Raw genomic sequence first — 11,211 nt, 5'->3', positions numbered from 1 at the left:
GTTTCAGTCTTAATAATTTGGGTGCCTTCTCATTCTCCAATCCTCTAGATGGTGCCTCAGATGTTGTTCTGTAGTTGTCTCATCAAAGGGGACGCATAAAGTAGAACAAAACTACACACACCCGCACAAAAACTCCACCAGGTGTCCCAAGTTCAAATGCAATACAGTTTCCATTAGTTTTTCAGCAAGCAGGTGTTCTCTTGTTAAAGGTAGGGAGAAAAAGAGAAAAAAAAGTCTCAGGACAGTTCTGAGAATGGTATCTGTGGCTGTGACTTCCTGCCCACTGCTGTCATCCTGCTGTTGCTGGAGGCGTTATTTTTGCAGATCTCAGGGGTGAGCTTAGCACGCACCTGTCCCTGCAGGCTTTGTTTACTGAGAGTTTTCCTGTGCGTGAGTCTCTGCTACAAGCTTCCCCCTTTCCAAGCCCACTGGGGAAGGTGACATTGCACTCGCTTTCTTAGGCCTGTGTGTTTATTTACAGTTCATTTGGGAAGTGGGTCTTCTGCCCCTCCAGTGCAGTTTTCTTCCCACCACCACTTTTACAAGCTTTCCTGCTCCTGATTACTGGGCGGTCCTGCTGCTCCTGCCAGCTGCCAGCTTTGTTTACAGGTCACGTGGGAAGTGGGTCTTCCCTCCTCTCCTGTGGTGTTTTCCTCCCTCCGCCACTCTCACAAGCTTTCCTGCTCTTGGTTGCTGGGCGCGTGCCCCCGCTCCCACCAGAGCCTCTCCGGCCCGCCCGGCTTGTTTATTTACAGTCTCTGGAAAGATTCCCTTCCCCCAATCTTTGGTACTCAGTGCACCCCACCCTCTTTCCCACTTGTCTTTATTGCTCTTACTGCTTATTAGTCAGTTTCTTTCTTTTCCCCGGTGGAGGTCGGTCTGTCCAGGGGACTATGGTTCACTGGCCCAGGCTTGTCTGTGGGAGTTACACGGTACTGCGAAGCTCACCTTGTCAGTGTCTTCCCAAGCTGTCTGGGCGTGGGTGACTGGAGGCCCGGGGGCGCTCCTTGTTTCTCCGTTTAACGTGAAGTGGAGATTCCCTGCGCTGGATGGAGGTGTGGAGGGGTCAAAGCATTGCCTATTTTGGTGATTTTGCCTTCAACGTGTGTCTCCAGTGTCTCTCCAAGATTTCACTATAGGAGTGAGTATAGAATTTTTAAACTTGCTGAAGCCACCATACAAAGGTGACTAAAGAAAAACTCAGCAAAAGAAAGGACATGAACCAAAGCAGTTTATAATACATAAAAATTTGGGGAGTCACAAGGAAAGTCCCTTTGCAAACATTAAATTTCATTTTATCTCATTTACAAAATTGAAGACAAGGGGGATGGAAAATGACTTTCCTGGTGATTTGGTACTAGTGGGTGGGGGAGGGTTTAGTGAAAGGCATGGGAGGGTGAATATAGTGCAAACAGTATGTACCCATGTATGGAAATTGACAAATGAGACTTGTTCAATCTATTTCCAGAATGTGTGGGGGAGGGGTTGAAAAACACAATGATGGAGGGTGTGAATTCAGGTATGATAAATTTGATATATTGTAAGAACAATTGTAACTCTACAATGTACACCAATCCAGAACCACAGAAAAATAAAAATTAAATTAAAAACATTCTTTGTCACATATTTCCTCTTCTTATTATTGATTGTGTTTGTTACTCTGTAGATATGGAGTTTAGGATGAGTCAAATGGTCTCATTTTTTTTCTTCATATTTCCTGAGTTTCTGCATTAGAATTTGCACAAGAAGCCAGCCCGTTGTTGGGAAGGTTTCTTCACCTGTAGTCTTCAGTTGAACAATTCTCAGTGTTCAGGCAGGAGAGTGTGGTGGCAAGGTTGAGGCCGTATTTCTCAACACAGGGCTATGGCCTGGCTCAGTAGCTAAGCGTTTTCCCATGCACTGAGAGCACTGGGCCTGACAGGAGTTAGATTGAGCTAAGCCAACAAGAGTCTCTAGCGAAAGGGTCACTTGTATGCTTATGGACTGCTTTCAGTAGAGAAATTTGTGATCACATATGCAATTTTCCTTTTTTGAATTTATATTTGTCTCTCTATTGACTCTCAAAGACTGTATATATTTACAAGGTAAAGAGAAGTGATACTTGCATACAATGCTTAATGACCCAATTAGAGTCATCAGTATTTGCATCTTTTCACCATTTCTTTCTTCTTCATAATTGGGTCCTTTGCTCAGCCTTCTATTGTAATCTAACAACCTCATAGTTTTACATTGAGTTATAGTCATTGGAGAATCACTCTTTAAGAATGTCCTGTTAAATTAATGTGCTCCTTTCTTCATTGAGTTGTTGATTTTTTGGAGGTTGTGTTTTGTGGGTTCCATGTAGATTCTGGGTATTAGGCCTCTATCAGATGAAGCTGGCACAGATTTTCTTCCATTCTGTGTCCTGTCTTTTTAGCCTAATGACTGTTTCTTTTGCTGTGCAGAAGCTCTTTAGTTTGATGTAGTCCCTTTCTTGGTTCTTTCTCTTAGATACTGAGCCTTTTGAGTTCTACTTAGCATGCCATTCCTTATATCTGTATGTTCCAGTGTATTTTCTACCACTTTCTGAAGCTCTTCAAAGTTTTAGTCCTCATATTAAGGTTTTGGATCCACTTTAAGTTGATTTTGAACAGGTTGAATGATAGGGATGTAGTTCAGTCTTCTACAAGTGGATATCCAGTTTTTACAGTAACATTTGGTGAAGAGGCTGTCTACTACCTAGAGTGTTTTGGGATCCATTGTCAAAGATCAGTAAGCTCTAGATGCATGAGTTTATCTCTGGGTTTTCTGTTCTAACCCATTGGTCTTCTGTCTGTTTTGTGACAATAACATGCTGTTTGTAATGTTAATTTTATGTCATGACGTGTTTTGTGTTCCCATGTGTGTTTCAGGTTTCATTTTTCATTTTTTTTGGAGAATGTCACAGAAATTTGATAGCGATTGCATTGAAGATATAGACTGCATTCAGTAGTATGGCCAGTCTTACAAATTTGAAGCTACTAATCCATGAACATGGAAGGTCTTCCCATCTTCTAATGTCTTCTTCATTTTCTCTTTCCAGTGGTTTATAGTTTTCATTGAAAAGTTTTCTTGTTTCCTTTGTTTTATTTATTCCAAGGTACTTCATTGATTTTGAGCCTGTGTAAATGTGATGTTTGACCTGATTTTTTTTTTCTTAATGTGTTCATTAATGGTAGATAGAAAGGTTACTAATTTCTGCATGGTAATTTTGCATCCTGCAAATGTGCCAAAAGAGTTTAGGATTTCTAACAGTTTTCAGTAGAATTTTGAGGTTCTTTAGGGAGATACATAATGTGAATTCAGCCTTCCCTATTTGAATCCATTTTATTTTTTGCTTTTGTCTTATTGTTCTGGCTTGGAATTCCAAATCTGTGTTGAACAGGAGTGGAGAAAGTAAAAATTCCTTTCTCATTCTTTACTTTAGAAGCAATGGTTTCAGTTTTTCTCCATTTAGTATAATGTCAGCTATAGGTTTGTCATATGTAGTCCTTATTATATTGAGGAATATTACTTCTATTCTTAGTTTCTGCAGACTTTAATTGCTTACATCAGATTCTTATGAATTCATCATGACCACATTTCTGTACTTAGCTCAAACCACCGTCATGTCTCTCCAGAATGTCTCCATCAACATCTTTTGTGAGTTCTGTAAGAATAGTCTTGTAAGTCTCCCATCCTTTTAAAATAAGTATGGTAAACTACTCGTTCTGATATATGAATTGGAACAGCTCAATCTCTTGATAAATATTTCTGTCACTTCCTATTACTCTGTGCATAAAAGTAGCTGTTCCTACAGGCAATTAAGAGAACTTATGTCTCATCTTCCTTTCAAGTCTCAATTCATTTTCCGTATACCTCAAAGTAATTTATCTTATTTTCATTTTTTATGCTCACCAAGATCTCTATTAGCATGCTCATTACACAGAGATCAATCAATTGCTTTACTCTTCTCAACTTGTTAGCTCACTGTCATATTTTCTGTTCCAGGGAAATTCCCCCCATCACACTGATCTTGATCAGAATAGGTACACTCTATTAATCTACTTTAGAGCAAATATTTTCTCTTTCCATGATATATTGCAAATTGAAATAATAATATATGTATTTTTCTTTTAATATGTCTGTCTGATTTTAATTGAGAGCTATGACATGAGAATATCTTCAGAAACTTATGCTCAGAGACTGAAAGTGTAACTGAGAAAAAAGTCACTCTGGCTTTTTGTATATTGAGCAAATATAAGATTAAGTGAATTTTGATTGCAAGTAAAAGTCAAATGAATGAGCATAAAATTCTTGTGATTTTATGTATGATTGTGACATTCTTCAGAACAACAGGAGATGATTAACTCAGCATAGATAAAATAAGACATTGATAGTGAACAAAGCCATAGCTCAGAATGCAAATATACAACTTGATTTCTGCACTTGTCTTGCACTATTGATTTGGAATGTCCTATGTCAACCTGATTATTGGCTGATTGTTGTGAAACAATAATCACCTTGCACCTTACATGGATCCAATGATGTAATTCATTTTCTACATCCCAAATAGCTTTCCTGAAAATTGTTTTTTGACACCTACTTCATTACAACTGTGTAGACATTTCCTGGGGTGGAAACGAAGATCCTCAGACTTATTTTTCAACTAGTGTTTATTTCATGGATGCAAGGCTTCAGATGCAGAGCCTAGGGCAGAAATTGCTCCAGAGTCCTCCATGGAAATGCAAGACATTGGGGTGAAGGAAAATGGGGAATTCCAATGGACATTCCAGTTGAATACAGAAGCACATAAGAACATATATACCTGCCTGACACTGTAATCTGAGCCTCCAGCCAGAATTATACATTTTTGGACATGTTCCCTTTGAGTTTTATTTTCCTTCTCCTCCAGCTTCCCCTCCATCTCAGGTCATTTAGTGACCCACACTGCTTTCCCAGCGTGAAACCCAGTGTATACAAAGATGGAGATGCACTGATTGCAGGATTTTTCCAGCTTTATTCTTTTGTCAAAGATGACACAAGCAGTGATCCTAACCAGCATGAAGATTCTACAAAGTAAGTTGTGGCTTTATGTTACTTTTTTGTATTTGATTTCTGGACGAATACTGCCATAGACCAATGCTGATAGTAAACCCTACATGGCCCTTCCTCCCCTACCTTCCCAGAAACATCCCTAACTCATTTTGTGGTTGTGGTGTATTTTTCTTTCAACACGAACAAGTATATTCCTTTTTTTCTTTTTCTCTTTTCCCTAACAAGGTTGAAATCTATGCATTTACTCCACCATCTCTGGGACTCTTCAGGCCTGGGCTGAAAGCTAGTACCAAGAGATCATCCTTAGAAAAGCAATACAAGTCAATTGCATGTGTTCTGTACTGAGAGATGAGAACAAAGTTCCCTTTCTTGTAGAGCAATGGTGTGATAAGATTTCTTTACTCACAAATGTATGTAATAAGTCCCTACAGAGAAGTTCTGCACTTGTGCCCCTGGTCATGAAAGTACTTATGACTGTAGATACCCACTTACTGTTTCAAATAAGATGCGTGTCATGCTGTGTCAAATCTGCAAATGCAAGCATAGCCAGAAATAAATAATAAACCCTGTGAGAGTTTTCCCCTCCAATTTATTACTGCTTCACGTAGACACATATCTGTGCTCAGGTTTTGGATATGAACAAATGCCAGGTCTGTAGCAGAAGGTCTAATTAATAAATTGTTCAGGCACAATTCCATGAAATTCTAGCAATGTATTTACAACCCTATTAGCAGTGAAAACATGGTTGGAAGCAGTGATTCCTTGCATCTCTTTTCAAGTGTTGTTGTAGTGAGTGTTACCTGAAGTATCTGCACACATTTGCGAGCAGGGATGATGGGGTAGGAATTTGAGTTTCTTCCCAACTGTGGAAGGTATCAGTACACAGCTCTTATTACATGCCTACGTATTTGTCTGCTGATCTTTGTTAGTCTCCAAAGTTTTCCCAGGCATAGTTAGTTTTCCCCACAATTTTAGAAATCATATTTGAATAGAGATATGGATGCATTTGCCATATATCTGACTCTGGTTTGTTTAGCTTATTGTAGTCCTTTGCTACTTTAAAATTAGAAAAATTTGAAATCTGTTTTCTAGGAGTCTGGTCTGAATCTCCTAGACTTAGAGAAGAGAAATGTTATGTGATTTACTAGTTGAGTAGAGTAAGGAAAATTTTATTCTATGAAGGTGTTGCGTTGATACATGGACTACTGCAATTGTGTTTTTCCTGTGGGGGAGGGAGGCTGTGCTGAAGTCTAAGCACAATATATTGGCAAATATAACTGTGTAACTTTTTAGACTGTTGCTCTTAGCTATTCTAACAGAGGAGAATTTTTATCTTATCATAGTAATGATTTTAAATTCCCCGAGAGCAAAATAATCTGTACTAACTTTTGTGCACAAATATATGTCTTTTTTTTTTACAAGTAATTAGAACAGACTATTGCCTTTAAAATGAATTATTTTGGGGATTCTAACCAAGTTTGTGATATATTCTGGATATGAGTTACCTTTTAGATGAAAGTTTGCAGAAAACGATCTTTCATTCTGTAAGTGTTGTCTTCTCTGTGTGATTATTTCCTTTGCTCTGACGAAACTTCCATTTAATATGATGCCTTATGTTTAATTTTCTTTGGATTTTTGAGTTCTTAATTTTTTCTGAAATTTGTTGCCTATTCCATTGTTTTGAATGGTTTCCTTATTTTTTAATGGTTTCTTACTTTATGGTGAAACTATAGGTATTTTTGTGTTTATATTTGTATTCGGTGAGGGATGGGGTTCCACTTTCAAGCATTTAGTTTTCTCACAGCACTGATTAAATAAACTGTCGATTCTTCAAGGTATGTCTTTTCTACTTGCTTGTGAATCAGTTGATTGGAAATGTCTGGAGTAGTTGAGGATGTGTAATTTTCCATTGGTGTGTGTGTCTGCAATTTTGCAAAAAACCTGTTGGTTTTTTGTTTTTGTGCCCTACTGAGGTTTGAATTCAGGGCCTACAGTTTCGGTGACTCCACCAGCCCTTTAGTTTGTGTGATGTGTTTTTCAAATAGGGTCTTATGAAGTGTTTACCAGGGCTGGATTCAAACTGAGTGCTAATGATTTCTGGCTCCTTAGAAGCTAGGATCGTAGGCCAGAGCCACTGCTGCCTGGCTATCATGCTGTTTTATCCCAATAATTTTACATTACTTCGTCGAGTCAGGTAGTGGATTCTCAGCTTTCATCTTTTGTTCAAGATTGTTTGGGTTGCCAGAGAATTCAGTGAACTTTTTGTGATTATTTTGCTACTACTTTGAATAATATCAGATTTTTCATCGTTTATGTATTTTCTCAATTTTATAGTGTAACTGTTGCATAAACAGTAAGTTATATATATTTTAATGGGTACCATGTTATGTTTCAGTACATATAAATATTTCATACAATTTATATTAGATTAAACATTACATATCTTCAAAAAATTCCAACAGTTCTTTAAGATGAAACTTACAAAATCAGTTCTGGTAGGTTTTTGAAATTTCATTTATTTTGAAGACATTACCATGAATCGATAAATCACTTATGTAGATGGACTTTTTCACATCTTTGAGAAACCTTTCCTTTGACTTTTGCTAACATTAATAGAACTTGTTGATATCCATTGAAATCTATAATTAAAAAATAATTTGTTATTCCTGGGTAAGGTTTTCCAGTTGGTCTGAGAAGGCAGTTATATTTTACTTATGTCTGTTGCCACAATATATCTATTTCCCCCTCATGGTTTATGTGAATCCTTCTTATTTGAGTAATTGACAATTACATATTTTCTCTTTGTTTGGCTATGGAATCTCTATTGACTGTGTGACCTCTTCATGTATTCCTTTGAATTTCCAGGTGAACACACTCATCCTCTCCAAAATAATGCTACCTGCCTTTACTTTTCATTCTTTCTTTACTACTAGTTTATTGTATATATAATAGACTAAGAAATTCCAGAAGGATGTTAAATTCTGGTGTTATGTAAATTATGGTTTTTATTGTGATACATGCTATTTTTTTCACTGTGGTTGTATGGTATAGTTTTGAGTCAGTTTTTTTAGGTTGCTAGTTTTGCTTCTTAAATGTTTTGTTGATTACTATTTGTAATTTTTTTGATGATTTTTGTGTCTGTTTTCAAGGATATTTTTGTATTTTTTTTTGTTTTGTCTTTTCTGGTTTGTGCACAAATATACGTCTTTTTTTTTACAGGTAATTACAATACATCCTACTGGATTGGTAGGATGTATTCAGGATCATTCTTTCCAATTCAATTTACATGATTGTTGGAGAACCATTGGTATTATTTTGTTTGATCTTGCAGCCTAGAAATTTATCAGTTTTGTCAAATTTTCACATTTTTTGATACACTTTTCAGAATATCCCCTATTGATCCACTGGATTTTAGTGGTATCTGAAATTCTAATATCCACCTTTTCACTTTTCATTTTATTTACTAGATTCTTCTCTTTCTTTTATGGGGAGGATAAGTATGAATGAGGGATTGTCAATCTTGTTTATCTTGTAATGTTCCAACATTTTTTCTTTTTTTGTTGTTTTGTTCTTTATTCACTTATTCATATGTGCATACATTGTCTGGGCCATTTTTGCCCTCTGTCCCCTACCCCTCTCTCTCCCCCCACACCCCATTGCTTCCAAGCAGAATCTGTTCTGCTGTCTTCTCCAAATTTGTGGGAGAGAAGACATAAGAAGTAATAAGAAAGACATAGCGCTTTTGGTAGTTTGTGATAAGGATAGCTGTACAGAGAGAGTCCTAGCATTGCTTCCATGCACAAGTGTATTACAACCCAAATTGATTCATCTCTACCAGATCTCTTCACTACTTCCCAGTCACCTTCTCATAGTGAATCTCTTATTTTAAGGTTAATATATTAGCTCTTCTGCAGTGGGCACAGCACACACTTTCAAGTTTTGAGTTTCCTACCTTTCCCTATTCCTCCTGTATGTGTCCTCCCCTTAGTGTGTGACCCATGTCTAATAATATTACTGCATTTGTTTTAGATCTAAAGTCTGCATAGGAGGGAGAACATATAATTTTTGGTCTTCTGAGCCTGGCTAACCTCGCTCAGAATGGTGTTCTCCAGTTCCATCCATTTATTTGCAAATGATTGGATTTCATTGCTTTCCACAGATGAATAAAATTCCACTGTGTATATATAGACCATTTTCTTAATCCATTCATCAGTAGTGGGGCATCTTGCTGTTTCCATAACTTGCTATTGTGAATAGTGTTGCAATAAATATGGGTGTTCAGGTGCCTCTGGAGTAACCTGCGTCACATTGCTTTGGGTTTATTCCCAGTAGTGGGATTGATGGATCATATGGCAGGTCTACATTTCGTTTTTAAAGAAGCCTCCATATTGTTTTCCAGAGTGGTTGTACTAGCTTGCATTGCCACCAGCAGTGTATGAAGGTTCCTTTTTCCCCACATCCTGGCCAACATTTGTTGTAGGTGGTGTTTTTGATGATAGCTATTCTAACAGGCGTGAAGTGGAATCTTAGTGTGGTTTTGATTTGCATTTCCTTCATGGCCAAAAATGGTGAGCATATTTTCATGTTTTAGGGCCATTTGAATTTCTTCTTTTGAAAATGCCTGTTTAGTTCAGTTGTCCATTTCTCTATTAGTTCATTTATTTGGAGGGGAGTTTAGTTTTTTGAGCTCCCTGAATATTCTGGTTATCAGTCCTTTGATGTGTAGCTGGCAAATATTTTCTCCCAGTCTGTGGGTGGTCTCTTCAGTTTAGAGACCCTTTCTTTTTTTATGCAGAAGCCTTGTAATTTTATGTAGTCCCACTTGTCAATCTTTTCTCTTAACTGCTGTGCTGTCATTGCCCATACCTATTGCTTCCAGAGAATTCCCTGCTCTTTTCTGTACTAGCCTCAGAGTTTTGTGTCTGATATTAAGGTCTCTATATCCATTTTGAGTTGATACTAGTACAGGATGATAAGGCTGGAGCTTGTTTCAGTTTTGTAAACTGACAACTTGTTTTCCAAGAAATATTTGTTGAAGAGACTGTCTTTTCTCCATCATATGTTTGGTCAACTTTGTCAAAAATGAGGTGGGCATAGCTGTGTGGTTTCATATCTGGGTCCTCTATTCTGTTCCACTGGTCTTCATGTCCATTTTTGTGCCAGTACTGTGCTATTTTTATTGCTGTTACTTTGTAATACAGTTTGAAGTTGGGTATTCTGAAACCTCAAGCATTGCTCATTTGCTGAGTATTGCCTTGGCTATTTGCAGTTTCTTGTGTTTCTAAATGAACTCTGGGGTAGATTTTTCAATCTCTGTCAAGAATGTTATTGGGATTTTGACAGGAATTGCATTGAACATGTAGATTGCTTTTGGTAGTGTAGCCATTTTTACTGTGTTCATTCTACCAATCCATGAGCACTTGAGATCTTTCTTCCTACTGTAGTCTTCCTTAATCTCTTTCTGCAGAGGTTTGTAGTTCTCCTTGTAGAGGTCATTCACATCCTTTGTTAAGTTTACTCCTAGATATTTGATTTTTTTGAGGCGTTTGCAAATGGAATTATTTCCACATATTTATTTTCAGTTTGTTCGTTGTTGGTGTATAGAAAATCTAATGATTTTTGTGAGTGATTTTGTATCCTGCCACCTTGCTGAAGCTGTTTATGCTTTCTAAAAGCTTTTGAGCAGAATTTTTTGGGTCTTAGAGATAGGATCATGGAGTCTGAGAAAAGGGATATTTGGCAGTTCCTTTACCTATTTGTATTCCTTTTATTCCTTCTGCTTGTCTAATTGCTCTGCCTGGAATTCCAAGACAACGTTGAATAGGAATGTGGTCAGTGAGACCCCTTGTCTCTTTCCTGATTTTAGGGGAAATAGTTTTGGTTTTCGCTCATTAAGTATGATGTTGGCTATAGGTTTGTCATATATAGCCTTTACCATGTTGAGGTACATTCCTTCTATTCCTAGTTTTCTTAGAGCTTTTGTCATGAAGTGGTGTTGGATCTTGTCGAAGGCTTTTTCTGCATCTATTGACATGATGAAGTGGTTTTTGTCTCTGCTTCTATTAATGTACTGTATTACATTTATAGATTTGTATATGTTGAACCATCCTTGCATCCCTGGGATGCAGCTGACTTGGTCGTGGTGAATGATCTTTC

The sequence above is a fragment of the Castor canadensis genome, chromosome 6 (assembly GCF_047511655.1).
Source record: "Castor canadensis chromosome 6, mCasCan1.hap1v2, whole genome shotgun sequence".
Lineage (NCBI taxonomy): Eukaryota > Metazoa > Chordata > Mammalia > Rodentia > Castoridae > Castor > Castor canadensis.
Note: the sequence above shows the minus strand (reverse complement) of the source record.